Source organism: Sitophilus oryzae, unplaced genomic scaffold (genome assembly GCF_002938485.1).
Source record: "Sitophilus oryzae breed Bouriz unplaced genomic scaffold, Soryzae_2.0 scaffold_1720_pilon_pilon, whole genome shotgun sequence".
Lineage (NCBI taxonomy): Eukaryota > Metazoa > Arthropoda > Insecta > Coleoptera > Curculionidae > Sitophilus > Sitophilus oryzae.
In genome coordinates, this window is record NW_022146414.1 from 214,225 (window position 1) to 223,165 (window position 8,941).

The window sequence follows — 8,941 nt, forward strand, 5'->3', positions numbered from 1 at the left end:
CAATTGCGCTATAACATCATAGTCGCCATGATAAAAAGTAATAATTATTACAATCTCATGTTTGCAATGACATGTTAAGCAAGTTAAGAACAAAATTTGAATTTAGTTTAATTTGTTGTAAAAAGTATAAATGGTAGAGATAATAGTTACAGATTTTCTTGAAATGAATAAGTCAATGTGAATGATATACACGGACAAGCCTAGAAATCCACATTTTTTGGTTTAGTACTATATATTATATAGTATTTTGCTAACTACTGTAAGAATAGATATATATTATCTAGAAAACATCTTCAGTGTGTAATGGTACGGTTTCGCGGCAGTAGCAATATTGCCTTTACAAAATCTATATATATAAATCTGACTGTCCTGACTGATACTGACTCATCAACGCCCAGACCAAACCCTTGATCCTAGAAAGCTGAAATTTTGCACAGGGGTTCCTTTTATGATGTTTACGTAAGATAAGAAAGGATTTTTAAAAATTCATCCCCTAAGGGGGTAAAAAGGGGGGTGGAATATTACAATATTTTTTATTTAAAAAACGGTCAAGTTTCCGAAAAAACGCTGAAACACGTATATTTTATTTTCTTTTTTTACATATTTTCAGATTTTTTAAAAATGTATACAGGGTGTTTCGAAAAATCTGGTCATTGATTAATCACGATCCTGCTTAAAGCGCTTGACGTAAAAAGCTGATTTTTGGAAAACGGATTGACTTTAGGATGTAGAGGTTCGATAAGAAGGGATTTTTCGAAACTCGAATTCTAAGGGGGTGAAACCGCCCCTCAAATATTAGAATATTTTTTATTTAAAAAACGGTCAAGTTTCCGAAAAAACGCTTAAACACGTATATTTTATTTTCTTTTTTTACATATTTTAAGATTTTTTAAAAATGTATACAGGGTGTTTCGAAAAATCTGGTCATTGATTAATCACGATCCTGCTTAAAGCGCTTGGCGTAAAAACCTGATTTTTGGAAAACGGATTGACTTTAGGGTGTAGAGGTTCGATAAGAAGGGATTTTTCGAAACTCGAATTCTAAGGGGGTGAAACCGCCCCTCAAATATTAGAATATTTTTTATTTAAAAAACGGTCAAGTTTCCGAAAAAACGCTTAAACACGTATATTTTATTTTCTTTTTTACATATTTTAAGATTTTTTAAAAATGTATACAGGGTGTTTCGAGAAATCTGGTCATTGATTAATCACGATCCTGCTTAAAGCGCTTGACGTAAAAAGCTGATTTTTGGAAAACGGATTGACTTTAGGGTGTAGAGGTTCGATAAGAAGGGATTTTTCGAAACTCGAATTCTAAGGGGGTGAAACCGCCCCTCAAATATTAGAATATTTTTATTTAAAAAACGGTCAAGTTTCCGAAAAACGCTTGAACACGTATATTTTATTTTCTTTTTACATATTTTAAGATTTTTTAAAAATGTATACAGGGTGTTTCGAAAAATTGATTAATTGGTCATTGATTAATCACGATCCTGCTTAAAGCGCTTGACGTAAAAAGCTGATTTTTGGAAAACGGATTGACTTTAGGGTGTAGAGGTTCGATAATAAGGGATTTTTCGAAACTCGAATTCTAAGGGGTGAAACCACCCCTCAAATATTAGAATATTTTTTATTTAAAAACCGGTGAGTTTTCGGAAAAACTCTTAAACATGTATATTTTATTTTGTTGTTTTACATATTTTAAGGTTTTTAAAAATTTATATAGGGTGTTTCATAAAATATAACCATTGAGTAATCACGATTCTACTTAAACTGCTTGACGTTTAAAGCTGATTTTTGGCAAACGGATTGACTGTGGGGTGTAGAGGTTCGATAAAGAGGGGTTTTCGAATTTCAAATTCCAAGCGGGTGAAAACGACCCACAAATATTACAATATTTGTTTTTAAATACGGCGAGCCTTTCGGGAAAACACTTGGACACGCATAATTGATTTTGTTTTTTACATATTTTGAAATTTTTAAAAAATCATACAGGGTGTTCCAAAAAGTTTGGTAATTGATTAATCACGATTCTGCTTAAACTGCTTGACGTAAAAAGCTTATTTTTGGCAAACGGATTTTCGAAAGTCAAATTCCAACGAGATGAAACTACCCCTCAAATATTATACCAAGTTATATAATAATATCGCCATATTGTTTTTTCTCATGCTGACATAAATGTAAGAAAATTTTATCTTAGTTTGTATGTTAATGGAAATTCTTGCTTTGCTTGATCATCACCATTACAAATGATTAATCCGACGCGAACGAAGTCGCGGGTACACACTAGTGAATTATAAACCAGAATTACTACGAGAAAAAACTTTACTGTATGTCGAAGAAAATTCCTATATCAGCAGTCTTCAGCAATTAGGTAATCTAGTATTACCCTAATCTGTGGCTATTCGCCCTGACGAAAAATCCCAAGTGTCATCTTTCTTAATATAGAAATACACCAAGACTGCAATTTAGTTTATTTGAGTAAAGTTAATTAATTTTAACTAATATCAGCAATTGTAACTAATTATGAAGCTATTTGTTAAAGGTAAGTAATAAATAGTTTTGTTTTGTCATGACAACTATGATTTTATAGGGTAATTGTATTAAAAATATGGGTAAAAATAGAAAAAATGGGAATAAATCACAAACTATTAAAAACAGGTGTTTGACATACTTAATAAAAGTTGAAGCGTTTTGTAAAATCTATCACAAAAAATGATAATATATAGGGTGTCCCATTTAAAAAATTTGAGATTTTTTAATTTTAAGTAGTTGAAATTCATAAATATATTTTGAACACCCTGTATCATTTAACTAAAATATCTTTACATGTATATTTTTTTCATCTCTATAAAACTCTCCTACCAAATTTTGGTACTCCAACTTCAGAAACAATGGCACCAATGACAATTTTTTACCACAGTGCAATTTAACATTTGTTTAAATAAATTGAAATATTACAAAAACTATTAATTTTAGGTATATAACATTATATATAAAAAAAAGTATGGAATTTTACGCAGAATCTAAAAATAAAATAAAAAATAGGGTGTTGCATTTAAAAAAACATATGTTATAGCCGCCACACTTTTTTAAAGCACCTTGTATACTCTATAATAATTTTAAAATGTGTATCTTAACCATCCCTATAACTTTTATATTAAACATTTTTTTGTAAACCTTGAAACAAATGAGATAATGGACTTTACTCTATCGTTGACTCACCCTGTACAAAGTACCACAAAATTTAATTTAATATAAGTTGTGTTTTTATGTTCTTTACGCTTTTATGTTTATTTTTTTTTATTTTTGATAATTTTTATATTGATTATAGGTATATTAGTTATTCTGAAAATAAATCGTTTTCTTTTAAGTGGTTTTATTCTCATCTGTACCTACAATAAATTAATAATATGAAACTTATTATAAAAGAAAATTAATATTAACATTTAAAAAAAGGTACTTAAATTTAATTCTGGTTGTCTTGACTTGAGGCTAATTATATTGATTTAAGTCATTTTACTGACAACTTCCAGATCATCATACATCGCACCAACTGTTATTATCGCAGTTAGGTCCGAATATTCACTCCAACTCTTGAATATTCAACATAACAATACCATGCAATATTAAATACACTGTTGTTCAAGAATTAAACGACTTGTTTGATTGATACATGATGAGCCGCGTTTCAACGTAAACGTTTCGAAACAACGATCCAATTTAAATCAATAGCCAGTTTCAAACGTTGCTTAATGGAAATCAGAAAAGGCACATCATTCTGTCTTTGGGCTAAGAAAGAACATCGCTACAAATTACAGTAATTGGCTACACGTGAAAACAAATTTCTACATCTCGAAGAGAAAATTTTCATCAAGTGCAACACCGTTAGTTACAAAATGGCGCACTCAATAAAACTACAAATAGTATGTTTATAAAGATTTATTACAAAATAGATTACGTTAGACGAGAAAAGAAGAAACTATTTACAACAGTATACAGATGAAGAACAAATAAGATTTGTAAAACTAAAACTTATGCTAAAAATACACAGTATAACCAGAAAAGGATATGTTGGCAAAGAATCATATTTTCATTTCAATTTCTTCTACTTTAGTTGCTCATGGTTCACAAATCTTTACTGAGTATAACAGCCTTGCTATAATTAGTCCATTTTGTCTAACATTAATGTTATTATCAAATAATTAGGTACACAGAAACAAAAAATATATAGTTATATAAAAATATCTTTTTGTTTGCAAGATTTTTCTCCTCCAATTTATAAATTTGGGCTGTAATCAAGCCACAATATTTATACAGGGTGTCCCAATATTCCGTGGACATAGAACTACTACCTATTTTTGAAATCAAAAGAAGTTCATTGGACACAATTTACCTCTATAGAAAAGTGCTTCGTTTGTACGTTAGGGGGCTTCAAGCTTTAAAAAAATAAACACATTTTTTCAGATATTTTAAGAACTATTATTCCGATTTAAATGAAATTTTGGGTGTCTATGTTTTGCTAAGTGCTTTAACATTTGACTTTCTCAAAAATCAGGAAAAAGTACGGGAAGAGTGAGAACTACCCCCACCTTACATAAATTTTAGTATAAATGTTACGCACAATACATACTCGAATTCGGGTAATGCCCGAAAAAAATGCACAGAACTAGGTTTGAGCAAAAAATATTTCCCAAGCAAGAAATTGTACATTTAAACGGGTATTGCGCATTCCAAAATAGCAAAAACTATTAGTATTTTGCATTTTAAATTGTGCAAAACTAGTTTGGTGTATTTCAAAATTAAGACGGCAAAAAGTAGGGTTAGCAGTTTGTTTAGGTTTTAAGGGATTCTTATTTTGATTTTGTTGTGGCTGGAAATACACAATACTTGGTAAAATAAAATATAAAAATGCAAGAAAAAATGGAAGCCGAGTTCGAAATTAAAGTAAGTCGATTGATGATGGTTAAAACACAGAAACATAACCTTATGTCGAAAAACCAATACTTAACGATATTGACTGAAGTTAAGGAGGCAAATTTTCTTAAAACTGATTCAAAACCTTTGTGTGCGAAACAATATAGAAGGATATAGCGTTTTGATAAAATAACTGTGGGTGGTGTGGAAAAATTGATCAAGAAGCGCCAAGGAGATTCCGATGTCATACTGTATTTTGTGACATCTGAGGAAATGTTTTCTATAATTATTCACCAGGCACAATATTTTATCTATTAGGTATCTAACCATTCTTAGGGTTCCGTTATTTTAATTTTTATATTTTATAAGTTGAATGATAAGTACTAAGTACATTAGACTAATAAATTTACAGGAGCGTATGGTCCTGTGGATGTTATTACGTTATCCATTTATAAAATATTTATGAATAAAGTTTTATTTTTAAGTATTTTATTGTCAGTTTAATCATATTTGAATCAAACACATTCATAAACAATTCATCCAAACTAGTATTGGACATTTTGAAATGCACCAAACTATTGCGCAATTCAAAATGCACAATACTAGTTTTGACTATTTTGTAATGCACAATACCCGTTTAGATGTACAATTTCGGGTTTGGGAAATATTTTTTGCTCAAAACTAGTTCTGCGCAGTTTTTTCGGGCATTACCCGAATTCAAGTATTGTGCGTAACATAAATATTTTCCAACTCAACCTATAACCGATTTTTTTTTTCGTAAAATGGTCCTTCTAGTATTTACTACATTTTTTGTCTCTTGTAAAAAAACGACGCCACCGCGCATACTTTTTGAGGAAAAAAAATTCCCGAATGTGACTTCCAAAAAACGTTTTTTGTCACATCAAGCTATGAAGGCTCATACAATCTATTATGCTCTAATAATCTAGTAGGCAAAAATATGGAATTTTATGCTAGTATCACCACAGATTAGGTATACCATGTCTATACAGATAAAAATTTTATCCCTAATTCGTGGTACGAAAATTGTTTTTTATGACGATGTGCAAACGAGTAAAATTTTCTGTGCGCAAAAATAAACTCGCATAAAATAACAATAAACAGCGTAATAGAGAGATATCGCTAAACCGAATAGCGTGCATGGACGTTAATAAGGCCAGGTGTTATTTCCTTTACGTGAGGTGGTATTAACTCTCTTCATTTATAGTTATCGGATCGGAAAAAAATATGTTCGCGTCGCGTTCGCTATTTAAACTTAACCTAACTTTGAATTTAAAACTTTGAAATTGTTTTGTTTACTAGGTATTTTAAAACTAAAGAGCTAAAGTGCTTATTTCCAGTGCTTTATTGTTCAACGTCTGCCAGAGGGCCTAGGGCAACAAGCAACAAATTCTCTTACAAGGGCTATATTTTGGGCCATATTTATTTAATTAAAACTAATCCCAGCTACTTAAATATCAAATTACCTAATAAAACTAAAGTAATAATTCAAAACAATTCAAACATAGCCCCGGTTGTCAAATACCCGCACATGCCCATTTAAGCAATTTTTAAACGTTATTTAGAAATACCGCTTGGTATAATTGATCCGCAAATTACGTCAGGCGGTAACGTTATTAGCGGGCGTTGCGTTAAAAATTGACTCGCGCACAAAAACATTATAAAGATAGACCGAACATGTCATTCATAAATACTCGTTGGTAGTGTATCAAACATTCCAATGTGTTAAACAAAGACAGAAGAGACAGAGAAGTCTAAAATTTCCGACCCCGGCAACCGAGTCGGCAACTAGGCGCATTTGGATTGTTCTAATGGCCAGTGGCGTATCGTTTTTTGGAACGAATTTAATTAGTAAAGTAAAAGTAAAGTAATTAGTAAAATTTTTACTCCATATTAATATACTACATTAACACTTTTTCGTTAGATGAGTTTTGTTATAAGGTCTAATATAATAATATAATTAATATCCCACATATACTTATGTTGAAACGTTAGTAGGTAGTTTTCGAAAATCGCTCCAACGTCGATATTCAATTTAAACTTTCAGTTACTTCTATATAAACTTTCAGTTACTTTTGAATATTTACAGGGTAACTCAGGCTTCCGAAACAGTTCTATATTAGGTTTGTGGTTGGTGACTTTTGTTTCAATTTGTTTTTTAGAATATGGAGGCAATAGTATAGCACATTTTAGACATTTTTGTAATCATAGGTGGCCGGAACATATTTTCAAACTAAAGTTGCAGATTTGCCATTAAATTTCCATTCCAGAAATACCTAGGGTTGCCACCTGTCCTTTTTTGAAAAGGGCAGTCCTTTTTTGGAATAACTTGTCCTTTTGACTTTTTTTGACTTAAAAAGTCATTTTTATTTACGTATTTTCCCTGGGAGAAGAAGAGAACTTAGAACTTCCCGTTTAATCTCTGAGAAAATTACCTACAGCAAACAGAAATACTCTTTTCGTCCAAATTTAATTAGAGGTGTTATAAAACTTATAAATAAATTTTTCTTGTTTAGAATAGGCAACATTATTTAGAACTTCCCGTTTAATCTCAAATGATAGTTTAGGTTTTAGTTTTACCTTTTTTTATCTTAAAAAGAACTTTTCAAAATTAGTAATTAGTAACGATTTAGTTAGTTCGCAATCGATAGCTTCCTGTGAAGTACTGTGTTATTAATAACTTCCTATACCTAAAATCAATATTTATTTTAATGAGAAAATTGTGTTTTTTTGAAAATATAAGACAAGATTTGACTTTCGGTCTTCTTCTCGTATTATGATGGCTCTGATACGAGGCAATTACCTTTTAGTCTCTCAATAGAGGGCATTTATCATAAAAAGTATCAAATCTGTGTGCTACAGTATTGGATTTCTGTCGCATGATAATGAATATTACGTTTACAAATCCATTACTTAGGTAGCTTAATCAGACAATCAAATTTTAGTTAAACGTCCCAATCTTCATGAACTGTATTAAGTATATGTATTGCGGTTTGAATCACCCTGTATGTTGACAAAAATATTTTGAAAATGTGCGTTACAATGGCCCCGATCTTATGTAAAGATTGAAATAAAAATCACAAACCAAAAACGTAATAGGTAAAAAGCTTTTTTGGAGGTCTGGGTCACTCTGTATATAGGTATGTATAAAACTAGTAGCCTAAGAATTATTTACAGTTCGTCCCATTCTAAAAAAAGGTAAACACACCGTAAAAATAACTCTAGGAAGAGGTATTTGTATTGTACGGTGGTAAAAACTTGTCTAAACAAGACCGAAGGGGCAGATATAAGATATAATAAAGCAATAAAATGTAAAAAAGGACGGGTAAACACCTTTGTTTATTTGTTGAGCAAAATCCTTTAAAATATCGTATATAATGACCAAAATATGACGCAATTTAAAAAAAAATGCCACTTTCTGGCATATAATAAAGTTTCAAATATATGCAACGTTTATATTCAAATTTGTTATGATCTACAACAGTTAGGTAGTAATTGAGACGAATTATAATTCAATTACCGGCTACTACGTTCTTGTTTTAATAGATCAAAATTCAACAAATATAATTAGAAATTATTTTAATTGTGAGAGGCTCCCTTGTGGGACGCCTATGTACGATTACGGCGGAAACAATACCTACCTGTGAAAAGATAAATTCGGGTAATTTGAGCTTATTTTTCAACACATTTGATACTGTCCTACCATATTACGGACAATGCGTTTTTTACAAGAGACAAAAATGTAATAGAGGGCCCATTATTTTATGAAAAGAAAATCTGTCGTCGGTGGAGTTGAAAAATACTTCTATTAAAATTTATGTAGGAGTGGGGGTAGTTTTCACCCTGATTTTTAAGAAAGTCAAATATTAAAGCACTTAGCAAAACATAGACACCCGAAATTTCATTCAAATCGGAATAACGGAAACATTTATTTGTTTTTTTAAAGTTTGTAGTCCTCTAACGGATAAACGAAGCACTTTTGTATAGAGGGCGAACAAATTGTCAA